Source organism: Uloborus diversus, chromosome 5 (genome assembly GCF_026930045.1).
Source record: "Uloborus diversus isolate 005 chromosome 5, Udiv.v.3.1, whole genome shotgun sequence".
Classification (NCBI taxonomy): Eukaryota; Metazoa; Arthropoda; class Arachnida; order Araneae; family Uloboridae; genus Uloborus; species Uloborus diversus.
In genome coordinates, this window is record NC_072735.1 from 107,821,746 (window position 1) to 107,845,969 (window position 24,224).

General features: G+C 34.4%; 1 protein-coding gene and 1 long non-coding RNA gene across 8 annotated transcripts in view; one reads left to right on the forward strand and one right to left on the reverse strand.

Annotated features, from left to right (window-relative positions):
* The window catches only part of LOC129221970 (cordon-bleu protein-like 1), a 373,733-nt gene that overhangs the window by 249,833 nt on the left and 99,676 nt on the right, over positions 1-24,224 (reverse strand). Inside the window, exon 1 of one of the 7 annotated variants that reach the window (XM_054856377.1) lies at positions 14,042-14,100. The exons of the other annotated variants lie outside the window; for them this stretch is intronic. The gene's annotated coding sequence lies outside the window, so the exon portion shown is untranslated. Of the gene's footprint in view, positions 1-14,041; positions 14,101-24,224 lie in introns of those variants that run through there. 7 annotated transcript variants of the gene reach the window in all.
* The window catches only part of LOC129221973 (uncharacterized), a 152,754-nt gene that overhangs the window by 93,058 nt on the left and 35,472 nt on the right, over positions 1-24,224 (forward strand). Inside the window, exon 2 of the long non-coding RNA XR_008580557.1 lies at positions 20,953-21,183. This is a non-coding gene — a long non-coding RNA (uncharacterized LOC129221973). The remainder of the gene's footprint in view (positions 1-20,952; positions 21,184-24,224) is intronic.

Here is a 24,224-nt window from a genome sequence, read left to right on the forward strand (position 1 = left end):
TTATTTAACATAATCCTCCGATAATAATTAGCGGAGATACCAATTGAAAACTATTAATTATGGCACTTAGATTTTGACATAAAATCCCTATTTTTCGAAGACTTTCCCTCCATTCAAATTATTATTTAGTACTTCATCTCAACTTTCTGTAACAATGGTTTTATTAAAAATTTTAGCGTGAAGAAAATCATTGAAAAGAAAGATCAGTAGCGATTTTTTTGATTCCGAATATGAACAAATAAAATCCTGACTTTTGTTTCGAGGCTTTTCCTGTAATTGGGGAATTTAAAATATTTCCTTTTTGGTTATTTTTTCGCAATCTACCGCAAAATTGTACTGTTTTTTTTTTTTTTTTTTCTGTTCAAGACTGACTGTTGAATGCGCGTCATTTGACATAACTTTTTCGAGGTGGACCGTGCAAAGCCGAGCGACACAGCTACTATGTTTATTAAATGTGGTACATAGTAAGAAGCAAAAGAAAAGCAAGTGCCAAAATTTAAAAAATCAAGATAACCCTTGCAAATATAGGAGAACTCCTCCTGTTTTGGGCAAAAAGAGACAGAACTAGTATCAATTGTAGATGCTGCCAAACAGCAGGATTTAAAAGAAAAAAAAATCAATGAAAGTCTACCTAGGATCTGAACTTCAAACAAAGGGTTTCCTTCAAAACTTTATAAAGTCGACTTACTTCCCTTTGCTTCTCAGTGCCACAAATGTCAACCCATCGAATTAAGTGTACATTTTTCGTAATGAATATTGTCATGTAGCCGCTGATCTCCAAGAGAACCTGACCCCGCAGTCAGCAGTATCAAACGTACGGGTTCCGCAATATAGTGAGTGAACCCAGGAAGTAAACGGATATTATACTAATCGAAAGGAGCCCTAGCAGTAACTATTTTAAATTTACTGTCACTTTTTTCTTATTTCATTTCAGATTTCATACAAGGTCAAAGCCCCCGTAAGTCATTCAAAATTTAATAAATATATCCCAAATCTCAAATTTAAGCCAACTATAGCAGGCGTTTGTAAAGACCAGCAATAAAGCACATCATTTGACGCGCTCTTTGTATTTCTTACATCCATCAAATACAATAGAAGAGTCTTGAAAAATCTTCTCCCTCCCCTAACTATCTTTCCTCCTTTTGAAAAGAAGTACATTACTACCAGCTTCCTGTTCTTACAAACGTTTCCCTTCATCACTTCCTCGTTTCATTGCAAAAAAAGTGGGATCGGCCATTCATTCACTATTTCAACGAAACTAAGAAAGCAAATGCGTTCTCCCTGATTTTCCCATCAGCTAATAGAGAGGTTCACCTCGACGTAATATTTTCGTAGCTGACGCTGGGATTTTACAAAAACAGTTTAATAGCTTATGAATTTCCTTCAATTAGAAGCACATACTTGGCAAAAAAAAATAATTAAAGGTTAAAATAAAAAAATTTCCAACAGTAAAATAAAAGATAATATTTTTTACAAGTACAGCTGCGATGAAAATGTTAACATTGCCTATGTCACTTTCTTCAAGGTCGCAGAATGACCAGACTTCATGCATTTAGTGCAATTAAAAAGCCTAAATTTAAAAATTATAAATGATTTCCATTAGAAGACGCTTTGATTGAACCTCTTTCTTGAACTTCTTACCTGCATACTCTTCCAATTTTGGATCCATGGTCATAAACCGTTCGATTTTAGTGGAAAAAAACATACCTAACGGAAAAAAAATAAATGCTTAATCGAAGTAAACAAACCAATGTACTTCAGTCATGTAGTACCTGTTTGATAAAAATATATCAAGTAAATTTCTTTCGCTCAAATGGTATGTCTTTCGTGGAACTCATTCCGTTTCTACCCCAATTTGTAATTAAAAAAAAAAAAACACACACACACACACACACACACACATACACACATGAACTACATACAAAGACCTTCGAAGCTACAACTTTGTTCAAAGGAACCCCAAAGCATTTAACATAAATTATAAGAACAAAAACTCTTCCCCGAGATGCGTCTATCAGAAGAAAAAAAAAAAAAAAAACGACTGTTCACTAAAAATTAGTTTCGACTTCGTCATGCATGAAATAGTGGATCTTTTCACCGAATAGATCAGTCTCAGAAAAATCTCAATGTTGCTTACTCATACTTCTTATTTATGGAAGAAGAAAATACTCCTGGCTTTCAAATCCAGGCTGTTTCAACCTTACGAGGACGTGAGTCGCCTTCCCACTCCCACTTTCGGATGCTTTTAGAGCAGCTTGGAATGTGAACTGGCAGGTGTAAACTTTGCATTGCCCAAATTCTTTGCCTACAAGTTTATAAAGATTTTTAGGAGTCATTCTTATTCAGTGTTATTTTGAGAGGTTGATATGTGACCACTAAGCATCTGGTGGTCAATTCATCAATTCAATGACATAGATGCCAACAATAAAGATGAAAATTAGGAAAACTTAGCACAAAATTACGGAGATTTTTTGCATAGATTAATTTTGCGACAAAAGTTAGCGAGAAGGAAGGTTTTTTTTTTTTTTTTTTTTTACTATAGTTAAGAGTTTCTCAAACTGAACCCATACAGGACCCGAAATTCGACGTTCGGATATCCGACCAGGCACCGTAATTTGGAAATTGAGAAAACTATGATAGCTTTTTAGAAAAAACAACAGTAACTTTCGGGTTTATGGAAAAGAAATGTTTTGTAAATTTCTTTTCTCTCATCAAGAGTTCGGGAGAGGCTTCAAAATTCGGGGGCCTCCTGAACGAATTAGAAAATGAAATAATATCTCAAACTCAATGAAAATCAAAATCATTGAAATTTTACGCTGATACAAAAATAACTTTTCCGATGGTGATCAAAATTATCCGTGAGGTACAACTAGGAGGAAGGGCGTTGCAGGTCAACCACTCCAGAACCCCTGCTTTTATCACAAGTTGCCAATACGAACATGGTTTTTATATGCACGTAAGGACTGTTAGGACCAATCCCTTCCTCTCTTATCAGAAAGTAAATTCTAGCTGCACTAGAGACAGTGGCGCAGCGAATGAGAGGGTCCATAAAGACATGGGGTCTGGACCCTCACCGAAAAGAGTAAAAAATAAATCAGTCAAAAATGAAAATGTTCATTTCTTACACAAAAGTTTCCTGCTCGAATAAAAAAAAAATTTAATAAAAATTTTAATAACTACTTTTTAAGAATGGTGTAGTATATGGAAAAATGAATTTGAAAACATTTTTCCCTCTTTCTCACCAATATATATATATATATATATATATATATATATATATATATATATATATATATATATATATATATATATGATATTACTATTTTTTTTTAATTATCATTTCTCCAAACAAATAGTTCTTACGGCAAAGTACACTGACATTGTAGTTCCTTCCTCGTCAGAAGAAACTTTAAAGCCAAAGCATGGTCGTCTAAGTTCTTTTGTGAAAAGTGGTTTGAGGTAAAAACGTTTTAAAAACCAGAACTATTAGTTTGTTAGAGGATTTTGAGAGAAATCCGATTTCAGGAGATTTGTTATTGGGCTGGGGATCTCTCTTTTTTTTAAATTCAATATGTACAATTGAATTATCAATATGTTAATATAGTGGACCCTCTCCAATATTAAATCCTGGCTACGCCAAGTGAATAAATCAGTAAGTGTCAGTACCCAAGATCTAAAATAGTCATTCATTCCTCAATAGAATCTTCCAATTAATTCAACCATACGAGTTTTATGGCTGAAAATGGTGTTATCACATTTCATTTCGCACTGAACGCAGTGTTTAGGCGAGAGAAATGGAAACAGACCCCTGTACTCACCAATTCGCATAACCAGAATTGCCCGTTTTCCACTTAGTATTATGAAAAGGAAGTGTTAACCTGTCTCAAAAGATCTGTTTTCCACTTAGTATTATGAAAAAGAAGTATTAACCTGTCTCAAAAGGCAAATGATATAATTTGTCAATGCGAATTCTTTCTTACAGAATTTGACCAAAGGCTTTTGCATAAAATGGTGCGGGAAAAAAACTCTTTTGCAGTATGAGAAACTACGAAACAGAAAATTTGTTTTGAAGATGATAGAAAGAAATGTAATTGCCAATTATTGCAATAATTATTTATGAGAATTCCCCCTACGTTTTAATTTGCGCTTTATTTTTCATGGCTGCACACTGGAAAAAATCGAAAGTACATTACAGAAATCATTTTTCCAGGAGCCAAGAGCGTAATTTTCATTTAAAATTCAAGTACTTAGTTGTGGCCAAATGTACAAAGGAGTTTCTTTTTACATTTATTTGCTGTCCGAAGCGGAAATTAAATTTTCATTTTAAGAATTAGGCGGGAATTCTCGATTCAAATGTCTCCCAATATCATTTATGAACGAAAGAGAAGAAAAGATCAGAGAAAGTACGACCAGACTGAACTCGATCTTCTCAAAAAAAAAAAAAAAAACACATCAAAAACAGAGGTCGTCACATGTAATGTCACTGTAACGGCCAGTTTTCCTTTCTTGAAAAGGGAGGGAAGTGAGGCTGAAAAAAGGGGCCGACATTCGCAAAAGCATGGCCGAAAGAGGAAGGTTCGGAAACTGCTAACCTGATTAATGGGCTCGCGTCATGGGGGGTTTTGAAATTCTGGGTGCAGTAGCTTGTCAACCGTGGCATCCAGCCAAGACATGACAATGCTCTTGAGACAAGGGGGACAAGGTCAAATTCGAAGAGAAGAGGGAACGGAGATTCTAATGAATCATTTTCATGGCGAAGCGCATTTATAAACGGATAACGAAGATGACGGAGATCATTTTATGGGATTAATACTCAGCGCGCCGTTAAAACATGTCAACTCCTTCAAAACACTGAATTTCAAATAAAGTTATGAAAAATGTAATAAAAACATAAATGAAATAACTGATTTCAGTTCAGATTCATTACTTCACGATTTACAAAACCAGCATTCTATCGCGAGCTATTCTGGTACATTGGCATGTACTAAAAGAATGCGTTTTTTTATCGACTGACTAAGTACTTATGATGTCCTCATAAACCGAGTTCCAAACCGTAGTATTAGGTGTTTCCATAAAGGCCTTTTTTAAAATGTTCTGCAGTTTTCAGTAATCTTCACAATTCTTTTCAGTAAAGTTATCAGCAGCCACATTATAAAAACTCGGGGGTTTGACGAGAAAGGCGATCAGGTGGCTGAACCCCTCCCCCCCCCCTAGTATTTTAAACGAGCTGACGTGTGGCTCACATGACTTTCTTTTACTCCAATTTAATATCATTTTCCCATTATTGGTAATTTTAATGTGATTCAATAGTTTACTCTCTAAATATCACCAACAGTGGCTAAATTAAAACCAAATTCTAAAAAAAAATCGCAAAATTTTTCGCCAAGTTAGCGACAAAACTTGGCGACCAAAAAACTGGCGATATGTTGCCAAGTGTCAGCCAAATTGTAACAACACTTGAGTTTACATCGAAATTAACAATGATTTCCCCCCAAAAAGGGGCAAAAGACCCCCTTAAAAACACTCGAATGCAACCAAAAGGGGAGGGGCACAACTAGACCACACTAAGAGTCTACGTACCAAATTTCAACTTGCTAGGACATACCGTTCTTGAGTATCGTACATACAGACGTCACGAAAACTCATTGTAATTAACTCGGGAATCGTCAAAATGGATATTTCGCGTGTTATGTCTAAATACGTTGTTAGGTACTTATCCACGTGTGGTCGAGTCGAAAAAAAACTCAACATTCATTCGGGGGTGAGAAAAATGGAAATTAAGGTCGATTTTTGAGTGAAAATTTTTTCGCCAATACAATACTTCCTTTTTTTTGTAAAAGGAAGTAAGAATAGCTGCAGTTTTGGATAAGCGCAACGATGATTTGCCTCGAATTTTTAAATCGGGAAACAAGTCGAGAAACAGTCAAAAACTACATATGTTCTGCAGAAACTCGGAAGAGTTTCTGGAAAAAAATTTCAAATTGAAAGATCCAATTTTGTGGAAATTCTGCAAATTTCATGCAGATTTGTTCAAATTAGAAGTAAATTTAAAGTTCCCGCAAATGACGCTTATACGGGTCGAACTTCGACATTTTGGCACGCAAACTTTTATGTAATAACTATACAAAATCGTTCTTTCCCCCAAGTTTAACCAAATCATATCCTTGAATTCTTGACGATTTAGTAGCATAAAATACTTTTCGTGCGAAATGTTGAGTTTTGAATCGAATAAGCACCATCTGAGGGAACTTTAGACTTATACTTCATAATGAAAAATCATATGCAGAAGTTCTGCAAAATTACTTCTATAATTTGAAGATGTTTGTGGAAATTCTGCAGAGCATCTCTGCAGAAAAGTTGTCGTATTCGACAAACTAATCGCTCAGTTCCCGGTTAGATGGTGCTTCTTTTCAGCCGAAAATGTTTCTTGTGCTCAACATTTTGTATAACCAATTTTTGGTCTATAATATTATTTTGCTATATTTTTCGGTAACGAACACCTTAACTACTGACGGTGTTTTATTGCTTAAAACCTAAGCTTTTAATCTTCATTTTACGAGTTGATCTGCATCATTGCTTCTGAACTCCCGTTGGTGTACTAAAATAATCTTAGCTACCAGTTTGAAGGTTTCCTCAGCTTTCAATGAGATGACATCTGCCACCAGCTCGGTTATTGACTATTCCAGACTGATAAGTCCATAAAAATGACGAAACTGCGATCTCTGAATGTCATAATAAACGTGCAGTCGGTATTTTGCATGTACCTTAAGGGGTAGGTGCCTTTTTGGAGGACTTTTAGGAATGGCTGCTCCCATGCTCCACATTCGCGTGTTGAAGGGAGAAAATTAATTTTCTTTTTGTTGAGCTCGTAAAAAACATAAAAATTCAATTACAATAACATATTGCATTAAATTTTCAGAAACATAAGTAAAAAATATTATGGTTAGACGAAAGAACACATGGATAAAAAAATTGAAGGATACGTACAGTAATTGTTTTTCAAGCACTAAGGGCTAAAATATAAAGGAGTAATTTCAGCGGACTACATTCATTTAGAGTTCAGGGGTTAAAAGATCAATGAAAATTAATAGGTAAATTATAAATTAAATATTTTTTCCTCTAATGCGAAAAATTCAAAAATTCTGAGAGCAATATTTCAAAAATCGTTAGTCCCATCCCCAATAATACATTGAAGTCTTTGGAGATAAAACAGCACAGATCAATTTCATGCGTAATTGTCCATAGTGCACGAAAAGTGACATTTTGATAAATCACATTTTCTAACAAGTTTATTCCAACGTGCTAAAGGAAAACAAGTGAGCAATCAACCTTCAATTCTGCCGCACGCCATTCGAAACCGGTGTGTGCCAGATTTTGCTAACAAATTCGAGAAACGTTTAAGTAGCTGAAGCTGTCGCCATCTGTGAGAGAAAAAACAAGTAGGTTTTGAAGGCCATTTTAACGTATACTTCTTACTAGCATTTATATTATATGCGTAAACGTAACGCAATCACGCGTTCACAGCACATTATTCTCAAATTCTATTCATTGCACTGATTACAGCCTCGTTTAAATTTTCAAACGGCAATCTGTTCTAAAAAAAATTAAAAACGAAAATTCGATTTAAAAAAATACTAAAATATATGAAACTTACACGATCAAATAAATTTTTCGCGAAAAAGAAATATTTATATTTCTTTTGAGTTGATATTAAAATAGACAGGTGTTCCGAAGTGTGTGGGGGGGGGGGGGTCATGGAGCAGGGACTGCGCTATTTAAATTGGAGGAGGCGCCTTCTTAACGGGTCTTTCTTTCGGGTGCTATCGTTCTGGGCGCGGGAAGCGCCATCGATATTGAGTGGAGACCATCAGGGGGGGGGGGGGCTCATGGTGCAGGGGGGACACGCGATTGAAATTTTTTGGGGGTGTTTAGGGGTATTTTCCTAACTATTCTTGGGGATGGGGCTTCTTGCTTTGAGCCAGGGCCGATCCTAGCAGGTGTGCAGAGTGTGCACCGCACAAGGGCGGCCAAAGCAAGGGGCGGCCGCAGACCGCATCATATAGTTCTTTTAATCAAGCAAAGTTCCTCAAGAATTTCTCAAAAGATGACTTATAATAAGTCAAATAAATGTGCTGAATTTTAAATCTTCAATTATTAAAGTAAGTAAGTGCCGATTTTCCGACAGCATAGCATAGTTTAAGAAAAATAGATTGCTAGGGAACATTGTGTTGGTTCATTGTGCATTAATATCTACTTTTTACACACATGCTTCCTTTGGTTGCAAAATTTATGACAGAACCGGTAATCAGGCATGGATACAGGGGAGGGGAGATGAAGAAAATGACCCCCTCCTGAAGCATAAAAGGGTGCCTTTTAAAAGGAGCACTCAGGGCCCAGAGTGGCCACTAATGTTTACCCCCGAAGCTTTTATAGACCTAAACAGTAAAGACATATTTTACATATTATATTTAAAAAAAGTTATGCTGATTAGATACTCTCGCAAGCATTTCAAGCAACAAATTCTATTTTCAACAATCGCGGCGCGGATGCGTGGAGACACAGTGGAAAATTGCGACTCCTCTGAGAGTTAAACATATATGAATGACAAAATAAAATTTTGTAATTTTCCCCATTTACAGCATTTTTTTCGAATTAAAATCACGAATGAACTGCCCGATTTCAGATCAGGGCTCTTGCCCCGGGTGGTAAATTTAAACGTGGCTCCAAAACCAAGTTTCAAAAGAATGCCATGACCTCCTTGACGAGACTAAAGAAGGCTTGAAATGGCGTTTTTAGGACTTTAATTTCGGAAAATTTTGCTGTTTGAACCACCGATCTTAAGGACCCAATTAAATCTCTGATTCACCCCTTCCAACTGAACTTAATCAAACATAGCCTGAAAATGTTGGCTTTAAATTCCAAAACGTGTTTTCAGAGGACAGCCCTTCTTAATGTCATCAAAAATTGTTTAATGACATTTTTCATATTTATTTTTCGAAATTTTTGCGATGGAGGACCCCGAAATCCATTCCCAGACATTACTACAGAAGATAGTCTCAATTAGCGTCTTTAGAGAGGCCCCTAATCCCACACCTTCAGTTTGAAATTGACTTCAGTTTCAAAAAAATGTTCGTGAGGACACACTGAACCCCCGTCCGCTCTTTGTCCCATCGTTATCAAACAAAGCCTAAAATACGATTTTGGGACTTCAATTTCTAAAAAACTCTGGAGGAGAACTGCCTGTCTTACATAACTTTTTACGGTGCTAGGGCATATACCCATCAATCGTCGAAGTGAGGTATCGAAAAATATCCCTCAAAATATCCGAAAGATCCGCCGAAGTCTCCCAGTTTTGTTAACGTCACCAAAGATGGCATGAAATTGCGCTTTTAGAAATATCCGCATGGGAGACCCAAAATCCTTCCTTCCCAAAAATAGCCTAAAATGAATTTTAGTTCCGAAAAATATTTCGGTTCGGAATATTTTCACGTTTCCCCTATCGTTTTCAAATATAGCCAAAAATGGGTTTTTGAAATAATAGTGCCGAGAAATTACCGGAGGAAAGCCGCCAGGACCCCTACCCTCACCAAAGACAGCCTAAATTTTCGTTTTAAACTTCAATTTTGAAAACTTTCAATGGGAGATAATTGAATCTCCCTCCCTCTAGCAATGTCAACAAAGATAACCCAAAACTGTTTGTTTAAAACTTCAGTTTCGAAAAATTTTCGGGAAGAGCGCCGATCTTTCCTAAGCTACGGTCACAACAAATAGCTTCGACTTGATTTCAATTTTGAAAGAATTTTAGGAGAGAACTCCAACATTACATTTCCCCTGAAGTCTCGAAAAAGTTCCTAAAATAGCGATATTTGACGTCAGTTTCGAAAATTTCTCCATGCACCTTGAATATACCCGACTCTCCTTTCTCCTTGCAACCAAACACATCCAAAGATTACTAAAACTATTTTTCGTACGCCAATTTCGATAATTTTCTGGTAGCTATCCCCCCTCCCCTGATTCCCCCTCCTTCGTCCTTTCTCTGATGTCACCGAAGACAGACTATAAAATGCGTTTTTACTACTAGTAAATTTTGGTAATCTATTACTTTCTTCAAAGTATAAATTGTACCTAAGGAATTTCTTACTATGAAACTTTTCTTCCTTTTTATAAGTTCACCACTCTTGGTTTTTTTTTTTTTTTTTTTCTTTTTTAAATGAGAACTTGATATAGAAATTTGAAGAAATATTTATATGGACGTCAAAGATTAGTCAAAATATGCAAATTACTCTTGAGGGGCGGCACATTAGGTCTTTGCACATGGGCGGCCGACACCCTAGGATCGGCCCTGCTCTGAGCTGGGCTGGGGAGGTTGGGGTTCGCGATATTTAGGGAGGGCACCCCTGGTTATTGGAGTAATAAGCACATTTGAAACACAAAAAGAAATTTTTAAAAAAATGCACGATTAACACACACTGCACACATACGTAAAATGCACAAGACAGTTCATGAGATAGCAGGCCAGTCATTGATTTTCCAGATGGATGATGTTTTACCTCTTCCCTTGGGTTTCAATGCATCCAAACATGTAATTTGTTTGGAGGGGGGGGGGGGAATTCCACTCAAATATGAAGAAAATATTTCATCCCCCCCCCTCATCTCCGGAAAAAAAAACCTGTTCATTAGTGTTGTCTCTTTGTATGTAAGCATTATAATTTTTCAACGATAATAGTATTCATAATTAATGAACAAATTTGCCAGTTTTAACATTAACCTCCATCTCTACCTTATGTGTGATGCTATTTTCGAAAGTTTTTCAAAAGCACCACAGTAGGGGGAGATGGGGTACGTTGGACCGCGGGGCACATTGAACCGGTCTCGATTATTTTAATACTATTAATGTTTTTTATTTTATTTTATGACCAACAAATAGCACCTATGGTCCTACAAATCCTATAATGAAATCACATGGTACAGTTATATTGAACAAATTTTATTCCTGAAAGTGTTATTTCAGTAGTTCTGAGTAATTTTCAGAGAACTGTAACTTTTTTTTTTATGGTTTTCATCAAGATTGCCGGTAAAAAATTGAACTTCTTTCAAAAAGCAAGTTCCTTTAGTTCACATAAATTGGCAATTTTTTAATTTTTTGTCAGAAAGAAAAAAATTATTACAGCATTTTTTCAGACCAAGAACGGTTGGTTCACTCTTTGTGGGGCACGTTGAATCGGACCAACCTACCCCATATAATTTAAGAACTTTTTTTTTTCTCTTAAATCTCAATAATTATAACAATATTTCAAGTGCTTGTATATTATACATTCATTTCATGTCCAACGTTTCGAAATAATAATAACTTGGGGCAAAAAAAGCAAATATGTGTTTTATAATTATTTAAAAAAAAATTATACTAAATTAATTTTAGCAAAAGATTTATTTCATATCTGCACTTTTTTCCTATTTATATTTTCGAATATGTAGGTATACTTCTAAATGTTTGCAGACAATTGCTTTCTAAGAGTAAAATATGCAATACATGCAAATAAAGTTCCTGTATTAATTTTTTTTTTTTTTTTTTGCTAAACAAGCATTCTAAGAAGAAAATAAAACAAATAATTGATTAAAGGAATGCAAAAATATACTTTTACCTAAGATTATCTAACTTTGATTTTAGAACTAAGACATGCTAACTTAAAGCTGTCAATTTCATTTTACATTTTCTTTGAAATATATGGTATAACGGAATTATTTTCTTTTTGGAGTTGTTTCATGCAATGCAATGCAATGAAGAAAAAAAGGGCTTTTCCCCCTTAATAAATATTGATGTAACTTTGCATAAAAATAACATATGACTTATCTTTGCAAAACCCAGTCCAATAAAAGTGCTACTTCCAAAGCTCAAGAAGTAGCACTTTTATATTCCCAGATATCATTTAGCGAATATTTAGTTAATTTTAATCTGCATTAATTGTCTCATTAATATTCAATAATTGATTTCTTTTGACTTTTAAAAAATAATTATGTACTAATGGTGAATGCTTATTGCTGTTTTTAAATGAAGACATGATTTATCAATTAAAATCAATTTAATAAGTTATATTGATCTTTAAACTTTATATTTTTTCACTCTACACACTATGGAGAAAAGGTAGTTGGACTGTAATTAATCTCTAAAATGATAACAAATGTTTGAGTTCAACGTGCCCCACCAGGCAGAAGAACGTACCACACGCGTGGGGCACGTTGGTCCACTTTACGAGGTTCCGTTAAAAATTAATATAAAAAAGTTTATCAATTCAACACTTCCAAAAAAATCAGTGGTGTTGAGAAGTGTTTAGTGAAACTTATTGTAGAAAATCAAACTGCTCATTAAATTTTTTAATAAAACAGAAAATAAGTAAAAAAGCGGACAAACGTGCCTCACCTCCCCTTACTCTTTTTGTCTTTTGCCTTTGAAGAAAGTAAATAAGGAGAACAGAATATTGTGTATCCGTGAACTTTGATCTACAGCATGAAGTACATTAAAATTTTAATAAAATTACTTTTAATTTGAAATTTACTTTTCACGCTTTAAACTTGTGGATTCACGAGCTCTGTTTAAAAAACGCCAATACAGTGTATTATCTACACGTTTCGCAAGAAACATTACCTGATCATTGAAGGTGCCGGTCTGATTAGAAACTTTCCTTGGTAACGCCAGTAACCTCCCCCCCCCCCGTCCCCCCCAATCCTAATTAGGCAGCTACTCCTAAGGGATTGTCCACAAATGTCACACTTTGAGGGAGCGAGGGATCGTTATTTTAATACAAGAGGGAGGGGGCAACAATAAATGTAACACATTTCTTAAAACAATATGTTTATCAAAAACAGCGTGAAATATGACAAAGGAGAGGAGAGCGGGAAAGGTAAAGTGTTATGACAAAGGAGGAGGCAAAATGTTCAAAAAAAAAGTTAAAAAAATTCGGAAAAACCGATTAAAAGAAGCAAAAGATTAAAATAAGCATTAAAAAAATCCCTGCAAATGTATAAAACGTGCAATTAATTGTATCATCTTTTCGCCGCTTTTAGGGGGGGGGGGATCCCAATAAACGAATTTGAGCATAAATTTGTAGAAGCCGATCTTTCTATGAGAAGAAGAAACGAACAAGTTAAGATTTTCTTACAATTTTAAAAAGCGTTTTATCAAATTTTTGAATATTTTATCTTTTTTGCCTCAACACAGAGTGCCGTTAACAAAAATATCAAGCCATTGCCATTACTCATCTTCCTCGTTTAATTTAGCCGGTAGCTTTAGTCTTCAATATGTAAGTAATTTCTCGTTTAAATGCCTTTTCTAACAGAGTTAAATGTATCTAACCTTTAAGCGTGAATATTTAGATTTTCAAAATTTAGGGCATTTTATAATAATGTAAAAATTTGTACCAACAGGCATTTGAGAATAAGGGAATTCTTAAATTTACGCACTATATGAACACAAGCATGTTTAATGGATATCAACAATGTGACAGATGGCAATCACCTGTCAATCAAAAGAGAGATAAGTCCAAATCGGCTTAATATTCGAATTACATCGAAACACTGGAAATTCCTTTTTTGAATGTTTTGAGGAAAATGCACACTAAAGACTCATTTTCTTAACAGCATGTATTAAAATTGTACCGAAAAATCTTTAAAAACAAATGTTCAAAGTGGTTTTATACAAGTTTGGACAGTTTTGAAAAAATACGATATTTTCTCAAATACAAATAAAACTTACACATTTAGATAACGCCGTAACGGTCTTTTAAAATTTAAATGGAACGACACAAATTGTTTTTAACTCCCCCTTCCCCCTAGACCGAATAGAGTACTGTGAGAACACCTGCATTTAAAAGCCGCTCTACAAATATTTATGGCTTCACATTTTTGTGGCCTCAGCTTTCGTGGGTTTTGATATTCTATTTCAAATTGTGTTTAGAAAAATCACAATTGCATATTAAGAATAAAATAAAGTCTTGAAATTACGTCAATGTATTAAGCTGCTAATAATAAACATGACAGTACATACCGGTACTTTGATGTATCACATATTTTAGGACCGTTATGAGGGATATTTCCATTCTCCAATTTCATGGTGAGTATTTAGGTGATTAATTACTTAAGATCACTCGTGATAATCCATTTGCTCCAGAAAACTGATGAAGTCCCAAATCAAAACAAATCACTAATTTTCTGTTGTTCGCTATGTTTATAAGATTTCTTCACATGAACACAACATTGAAATCCGTTAAGGCAGCGAAAGATTTGCAGAATAAGTCAAGTAATGTTTTGTGATTTATACGAACACACATAAAACACGTTAAAAAAGAATCCGATTTGAACACACTTCAAAATGACAAACGTCTTCCCAAACGTACTTTCGTTACAAGTTCTCTCAACATTCAACCATGAAGCAAGGATATTCAACAGACTGCGCTAACAACTCTGAGCCAATCAGCTTCGTCCATATTCGAGCCAATAAGGATGAAGTTTGAAGGGGAAAAGATGGATAGCGTAAAAAAAGAGGAAAACCGTTCGACGTTTTGCGTTCGAGTTCTACTCTATTAAAATTAGTTTAAAGCGAGCATTATTTGACTATTTTATGTTGCAACTGTTATTGAAGAATTTTGTAACTCGTTAATAAATTCTCATAAATAGGACAGATATTTTTTTCATACTTTTTGCTCAATTTTAATATAACTATTTTGAATTTCTTTATTATCCACTCGATTTCTTTTGCTCCCAGTTCATTGTTTGAATAATATTATTTGAGTTGATAAAACGTATTTTAAAATTAAAATTATCATGCACTTTTTGTGTTAAATTATACAAGCTGGTATAGTCACGTAGACATTCAGAAGTTCGCTTCTTCGACGTGAATCTGATTTTCATTTTCAAATCTCTTTTTAAAAAATATTACCTAATCAATGACTCATTAAAAACACATTTTAAATCTTTTTAACGTTTCTTTTGAGAGTAAGCATTTTTTCGTTCACACGTAGTGTGTATAGTATATAATCTGTTTGTGACATCGTTATTTCCAACAGTAGACAAATTGAAAGCCAAGTCTTTCTATTTCAAATTATTAACATCTGCATCTATCACGGTTACAGTGCATTGATTTGTTTTTATTTTAAAAAAATCAGTCGTAGCAAATAGTGTATAGTACGGGTTTTGCTTAAAATTTAAGAATTAATATTCAACCTTTTTCTTCTAATTTTTCTCCTGTGCGTTTCAAGGGCAAAATTATTGGTCACCACCGGCGGCAGGGCGACTAAATGGAGCTTAAAAAATCATTTGTTAAATCATCAATTCAAAAATAAAAGTAATGACCACAAAGAGTACAAAAAGAATTAAGTGATTATTAAAATCTTTTCCACCAAAATCAAAATTCAACCTTTATGAGCTAGTATGTAATTGATTAAAATCATAATGCATCATTTTGAAAAGTGTATTGAGGACCATCAATCTCAACAAATTAACAAAAAATATAGTTTGCTACTTTCAAGTTAAAAAAATTGGCTACTCATGAAACTGTTGTTACCGTCCACTAAAGACTAAAATATTTCTGAAGTTTAACCCTATACTTTCGTTTAGTTTAGAGAAATGTTTATAACATGCTGCCTTCCTAACATTACATCATTTTGAATGGCGTCGTTTCCAAAATTTTAAAAGTACTTTTTTTCTGAAAGAGCATGCTTAAAAACATAGGATTTGACCATTTTTTTGATAAATTTGTTTAAGTTTAATATTTTTAAAAAAATTACTTAAATCGGAGCTCTTTCATTGTTTACGGCTTCTGCCGTAACACAGCATCACAAATGATGAAATGCCATTCACAGTGCAAAATATTTAATTCGCATCTTTACTCACATGCACAACGATATGGTTGATAGCAAGCGTAGAGCGCAATATTTAATTCGCTGCTTGATTATCATAACGTGGAAACGTAGTAGAAAGATGCGGAAAAGTGCATCATTTAAGACGTCATTAAGACCACGCCTTATTTGAAAAATCGGACGTTTAAAACAATTAATTCAAAAAAAAAAGACTGTTGGGAAAATGAAAGTATTTTCTGGGTCCATGTTATTGTTTTTTGCTCATTCTATCAATTTCAATGACTAAAAGTAGTACTTTTGACTGAAGGAAACCACCCCCAGAAACAAAGGGAGGATTAATTTTAACATAACTTAATGTTTTTAGCGTAATAATAAAATGACAACTGTTTTTAATCACTTTCCAACATGTTCAGTGGAAAAGCACACGTTACAGTATAGGGGGAGTGTTGTAAATTGGGACACTGCTGATTTCTAAGAATCTATTTTTTGTAGTCATGTTTTTGTAATCTCTAATAGTAACCTACACCACTAAATGGTGCCATAGTAAAAATCAGCATCAAATGAGTAAAATTGACGAATTTGTGAGAGAAAGAAAATTTCATGACTCCAAAGTAAATATTTTCTTCATCTTTTATTTTATTTTCTGTCTTTGTATTTTTAAATTTAATCAGCTGAATTTTATTTTGTTATAAAAGAGAAGTACTTTAAATATTTTGCTTATGAGAAAATAATGATAGTACATGTAGATTGACCATCATTTTGGTTTCTCTTAAACTACGTGGTGATTGTACTTTAGGACAGTCAAAGATTTTATACCTTAGGACACGATCCAAGGTACAATATATCATGCCTGTTTCTTAATAATTAAGATATGTTCAGGAACATGGAACAATGTTCTAATCTTATGTAGTCTTTTAAACACATTTAATGTTAGGTAATTTATAATTATTTATTTATAATTCATAATTAATTATTCATGATTTAATTCACTACCATGAAATTTTTTTTTTCTCTGATGCAAAATTGATTCAAGTACATGGCTGTTTCCTGAATTATGAAGACTCTCCCATACCATAGTACAACAGGATGTGTCCCAAGGTACAATAGGGTGTTGTACCTTGGGACAGATTGGAACTTTTACTTTAAATGGCTGGCAGTATTTTATTTTCAAACTGTCTGAATTAAAATAAAAATAATTAATTTGAATTTTGTCATCTTGAATTCAAATTATGTTTTTCGCAATCACGAGTGTGAGTGTCTATGTAGGCGTGTGTGTTTGTGTGTGGGGAGGGGGTATGTGTGTTTGTGTGTAGAGGGTATGTGTATGTGGGCATGTATGTTTGTGTGCAGGCATGAGTGTTGGTAGTTGTGTGTATGAGTGTTTGTGTGCGTGGGGGCGGGGTATGTGTATGTGTGTGTAGTCATATGTGTTTGTGTCTGTGTGCAGGCATGAATGTGTGGGTAGTTGTATGTATGTGTAGGTGTCTGTATGTATGCGCGTGTATATGTGTTTGTGTGTGTGTATACGTTTGTGTTTGTGTGTATACGTTTGTGTTTGTGTGTATGTGTTTGTGTATGTGTGTGTGTATGTGTGCGCGTGTGTGTGTGTGTAGTTGTGTATTTAGGCGCCTGTGTGTAGGACATGGATGCAACCTGGAGACGACTTTAGCTATAGGAGCAGCATCGTGAGGAGCCGTTCGACGGTGATGGTGCGGAGGATGGCGGTGGGAAAATAAAAGGATAGCACGCCAAAAACAGTCAAATGAAAGCAATAAGCAATCGTGATTGGTCAAAAAATATATTGCATAGAAGTATGCTGGGGTATTTGAATGTGACATTCATATTTTAAATTTGATTCAAATACTTGACGTTAAAAATTTAAGTATGAAAAGTGTCCCAAGGTACAACACTCTCCCCTAAAGTACCGGCAAAAAAGTCTTCGCATTTGATTGGCAATTAAAAACTTCCCACACAAACTTCTTGTCGTGATTTTACTTGGCATGCTCTTTAGTGATTCAGCCGAATACCAAATGTTTGACCCAGGTTGCGGCCGAATATTCGGTATCCAACCAAATCACTAGAGAGCATGCCAAGTAAAATCACGACAAGAAGTTTGTATGTCAAGTTTTTAATTGCCAACCAAATGTAAAGTTTTTTTTTTTTTTTTTTTTTTTTGCCGGCAATGTAAATTAATGCAGATTTAGATTATATAAAAGTTAGATCTTCTCATCATAGCTCTATTTCTGCACTACATTCTTAAGAAATTGCCTGCAGGTTTGAAATGTGTTTTTAACTTTTAATAAAATCTAAGGACAAAAAAAATCATTAAAAAAAATCTAAGAAGTATAGTTTGATTCCTTTAAGCCCTATCACTAGTTTCCTACGTTATTCTGATTAACTGTTTATTATACAGGGTGGTTATAATTAAAGTTACCCTGTTAAGACCCCTCTAGTGACCGTTCTACGCATCGGATTTCGATGAAACTTGGAATATACATTATATAGACCATGGGGAGCAGGATTATGCAATAAAAAAAATAGTTCAAAAATCGACGATAGGGGGCGCTCTACACACGTAAAACATCTGACAACAACAATGTTGTGTATAAACAGTCACTGCATCACGATTACATTACCATATAGTGTGGTTTCACCGGTGATTTCATCCTCGGTCCCTATTTCTTCGAAGAGACCCCGCCCCAAGGTCCTAAAATGTGGTCCGTCACAGGTCCCTGATATTGAGCGCTTCTTGAGCAGCAAGTCATTCCCGCTTTGCAGCAACGAACGTGTTTGAACTCAACTGTGTTTATGCAAGATGGTGCACTCCTCACATTGCTCGTCCAGTAAAGGCACTGCTTCGTATGCATTTCGGTGATGACAGGACAATTTCTAGGCAGTCTCCTACAGCTTGACCTCCGCGATCGCCGAACCTAAATCCGTGTGACTTCTGGTTGCGGGGCTTCCTGAAAGATCTATGGTGGAAGCATACGGACTGTGCCTGAATTAAAGGACAGCATAAGGCGCCATGTTCATGCTATTGATAGGGAAGCCCTTCGTGCAACTGTGGCTCACGCTATAACACGTTTTGAACATGTGATTGATGCAGATGGAATGCACATTGAACAAATTCTGTAAACAAAATCGATTTTGGGACACAGTTTCCGTCTTATTTGATTCACACTCCCTTTTCTACCCTGGTGGTAGATTTTTGAACTAATTTTTTTTTTTTTATTGCATAATCCTACTCCCCATGGTCTATATAATCTATATTTCAAGTTTCATCGAAATCCGATGCGTAGAACGGTCAGTAGAGGGGTCTAAACAGGGTAACTTAAATTATAACCACCCTGTATATTCACACGCCAATTGCACTCACTTCCCTGGTTAATTTTTAAAATAATCCCGATTGTAACTTTCATTATTTATCAATTTCATGCTTCGTTTTAACTCCAATCTTACTTCAAGACTGAATTCCACCCCTTGTTACTACCATATCAACTTTACGTTTAGAATTCTGTTAACTTATCTTAAAGCTTATTATTTATGCAATGCGTATCTTCTGCAATTATACAAGTTATTCCGTTTTAACCTGCAAGACCTTTATTTCCGCAACCGTTAATCCTAGATGTATACTTTCAATTGCAAAAATGTTCAAAATCAGATGCAGAGTTAAGATGTTGAAAGTTTGAAGTAAAAATAAAAATAAGTCAAAAAATACAAAATTTAACTTTTTATACGGGCCCCAGGTCCCCTAACTCATGTTTAGGGAAATAATCTCCATTGAAAAATATTTCCAACATAAAAAGTTTGAAATTAGGGCGACCAATATTCACCGAGATATGAAACGTAGCGTTTTGTGACTTGCACCACTTTTCACAATTGTCAATGACACTTTTTTGGGGGGGGGGGGGGGAATATAGCGGTTAACAAGTGTTTAACATTATATGTGTGCATAGAGTGGTTTTTCAAAATGTTCGAGATTTTATAGTGCGTTTTTGCTTATCATGGCATTACAAAAACATTTATTTTTGAATAGCAATGAAAAACATAAATTGTTTTTCTTACTTTGACGACCTGTCATTCTTCTGAAAGGGCGATAAGTTCCATAAGTTTATAATCTGTACTGTCCCTTAAAACTTTAACATGGAATATCTCCTCGAATTTTTGTAGAACAAACTGCTAGTTTGTTGTGCAAGTAATAGTTTTCAATGGAGATTATTTCTCTAAATATGAGTTAGAAGACCTAGGGCCCGTATAAAAAGTTAAATTTTGTATTTTTTGGACTTATTTTTATTTTTGCTTCAAACTTTCGCTATCTTAACTCTGCATCTGATTTTGAACATTTTTGCAATTGGAAGTATACACCTAGGACTAACAATTGCCAAAATAAAGGTCTTGCAGGTTAAAACGGAACACCATGTATAAAAGGAAATGTGATAGGTCGTATTTCTTTTTAAATTTATTCATAAATATTTTTTTGAATGATTCGTAGAAATTTAATAAAAAGAAAATCTATCAAATATGAATTTCCTCCAAGAAATTTATATGAACATTTAAAATTAGAATATACACTTTTGACATTTTGGTTTAAAATTTAGCCGTTTTGGGAGGTCGTGATAGTCGTAAAATCATAATAACGATACCCGTTGGAATACTCAACTCTTTGGCCTAGCTCCACATTGAGATGCTAATGTATTTTTTTTAAATACAGTCGAACCCGCTTAATGGAATATCCATTTTACCACAAAATAATATTCTAATAAGCGGAATATTCCATTAATCGGGGTAAAAATAACACATTACATTTGTTTGGTACATTGAAAATGTATTACATTAAACGGGATATTCTTTTAACCGATATTCTAATAAGCGGGCTCGACTGTAGTTGTAAGATTTTTATGTTCTTTTTTAGGAAGGCACTAAGGCATGCACGTCGCGTGGGCATAAAATCCCACGTGCTAAAGGCTAAAATAACAATTCCGTCAATTCGCTCACTAATTTTTCTCACTGCATTTCATCCAACTTAAAAGTAGATACCATCCTCCTAAAACGTAGGGATTATTTTCATACCGAAAACATTCAATTGTTCGTTCTTTTGCAGGTCAGCGCAATACCAAAGCCGCGCTTTCGAAACAAAACTACGTTCCTGCCCCCGGCCTTAGTTAAAAGAAGAGAACAAAAGAGTTCGGACGGTAAATATTCCCTGCTTTAGAAAAACATCTCGGCAGATTTGTGCTCTGAAGAAAAAAAAAAAAAAATGGCCGTGAAGGAAGCCGACGCAACAGTCTTCCGGCAACAGTTTATGGAAAATCAGCTCAGCATGAATGCAGAAGTAATTATGGCGACCTTCTATAAACTAGCGATTTCGCTCTTTTCAACCAAATAAACCGCGGTTCGGAATCTTTGCAGTGATTAAAATTTATGTGGCAGCCCGCCGTTAATCGAGAGATAATCGAATGAATGATCGATCTTCGTTCGAAAGGGTTTTAGAATGTTTTCACCCGCAGAGAGACCTTTTCCACCAAGTGAAGTCGAATTCATTCCAATGGATCTCAATCGGATTACCGAAATGGATAAAAAATTAATTTCTATTAAATGGCATTTTAAAACTATTTATTTAACTCTAGATTTGGTGGCCTTTCGGAAACCCTGGGATTACCAACGCAGATCTCTTTCCAAAAACAATCTTAACTCTACAATAAAATATAAAAAATTATTTGAAGGGATTTTTCAAGTTTAACCCTTTTCCAAAGAAGCAAATCAAGAGAAGCGCATTAAGGAAAACGGAATATTTAAGATCAAACTTCTAAATTCCTTAGAACAGCGATCGGCTACCTAAATTAACTGGCGATCTACTATCTGTGTTTGTCGAACATCAAGATCAATATGAAAGGAGGGGGGGGGGGACTGTGCATACGGGATAGCTTACGCAGTTGTGTTGCATACACAGTTAAGCTAAGACAACGTCTGATTTCAATTGATTCGTCCGATTCATTTTTTTTCATCTTGACATTAGGTTCACAACTTTTTTTACTCTAAAATATTGTTTTAGCTTTTTCCGTGAAGTGATAGTCTGTTAACCTTAGGATTAATTTTCATTTAAAGGAGGTAACCCTTTATGTCCGATAAAAAACGAAATGCTTTTGTCGGATATCTTGTCATCCACAAGTTCACTTTTTCTGCATGGAAAAAGGCGTTCCCTGTAACGCCGAAACACTTGTCTGCAATTTTGAGAAAGTAAACGAGAAAGTAAACGTAGTAATTTCTAATTTTGTATCCATATCAAGGTATATCAGTAAGTACGGAATAACTTTTGTGGACTATTTTTTCAAGAGCAAAAGGCAAAAATAATTTTATTTTAATATTAAACTTGTGCACTTTCAAGCGATCATAAAGTTTTTAATAAATTTCAAAATACTTTTTACTTAGAAATTTAGTCTAATTTTTTCTAGAAAAATTGTTTATTAACGGTACTCTGATTATAAAAAAGAAGATTCAGAATGTTGGTACGATCGACTGAAAATGGGCATGAGATCGACCGGTCGATCGCGATCGACGGGTTGCCGACCGCTTTAGAACATAGCGGAAATATACTTTTAGAGCAGGACTTTTCAACTGATGGTCCAACTTCGGTCCGCGGAAAACTTTGACGGGTCTTCAGATTTTTTCCAAATCCAAGTTTCAGCAAATTTTCTGATCATCAATGAAAATAATAAAATTTCAAATAGATTTTTCGTTTATACCGTAATTTTAGAACCTAAAATCCACAATTTTGCCTTTGAAGATTAGAGTGTGCTTTCATTTTCCACTTGTGACGCCCTAACTTTTAAAAAATTGAAATTTATATTTTGGAACTTTCTTTTTTAGGTTTTGTAACTTTTTGCGATTTTTCAAAAGTTTGAATCAAAGATAACAAGTAAAATAACTGTTTTTGTCTATGAATATTGCTGCAAATAAATGATAGTAACTTATACACTACTTATTTAACTCAAATTTTACTGGTCCATGGTATAAAAAAGGTTGAGAAACAGTTTTGGAGGAAATAGTTCAGATCACCTCGAAGCGATTATCCGAAATTCGATAGATTTTTTTCGTTCAGATTTTCCTCAAATTTACGCATGAATTCACTAATACGTTATCCACAAAACTTGTAACACTTTTAGTATTTTTATGCTCGTAAAGTTCATCACTAGAGAAAATTTTCAATAAGTTCATACTTTTATAAGAACGTGTATAGTAGTTTTGAACTTCCCTAACTTAATGTATGAAATAAGCAACGTGGCCAACTGCAGCTTCATTCTGAAGATTTGAGAATTATTTCAATGAAAAAATTTGTGTGGCACCGGTTTAAAGTTTTTTAATAGCTTATGAATTGATATAAGTTTTCGCTGGTAATTTCTCGCTGTTGTTGCCATTTTTAACTTAATTGGCACCTAAAAAGCAGTTTCAGGAGCAAGGGGGGGATTAGGCGTTGTATCTAGTGTTTGATTTTCAAACAGAGTTATTCTGGAACAAATTTAGAAAATTTATTTGATTGATTATTACTTTGTTAACTGAAGAATGAAAATTAGTGCAAAATTATTATGAAAGTTAAATGCAAATTAATGTATTTTAAAGAACTTAATTGCCTTCGATTAAACTTAACTGATTTTGAATGTGAAAGTTGAAAGGTTTATACACATTTTCAAGATGTTCCTACAAATAAGGTGGCTGATCGAATGCACCATATTTTTCTAAGAGTTTATGTTTCCTTCAATAAACACAAACATTTATTAATCTTCCATAGTTAAATTGATGTGTGAGGAAAGAAAATGCTTTGTTTAAAAAAAAAAAATCACTGTGCACTTAATCTCTTTTGCGTAATTTCGCCAAAAGTGAAACGTTAAGATGCATGCGACGTTTTAGGTCGGTGTACATGTAACGAAGGAGCATCTGCCGGTTGTGATGTCACGACGGACGTTCGTTTTTGCAGCTGCCCACGGTTCTGAGGACTACGAAAATAACGAATTTGATTTCAAAACCCCGCCAACTATAACATTTTTCTAAGTGACATTAGCGAAAAATTATTATATACAGTGGCGCCCAAAAGTGTTGTTACACCTTGAAATTTCGTAGTAAAATCAAAATATCGCGAAACTGAATTCGAATATGAAGTCTAATTTTTTTTTTTTTTTTCACATCATTCCTTTATGCTATTTTTAATAAAACCCAGTAGATTTTTTCAAAACGTTGCCTGTTTTTATTTTTGAAATTTTTCAAAAAACGAAGAGACAGAAAAAATACGCCATAAAAGTCATCGAACACCGAAATATTTTCGTACAAATTCATGGTTTTAAACTATCACATGCCGTTTTTTTTTAATTATTATTTTTG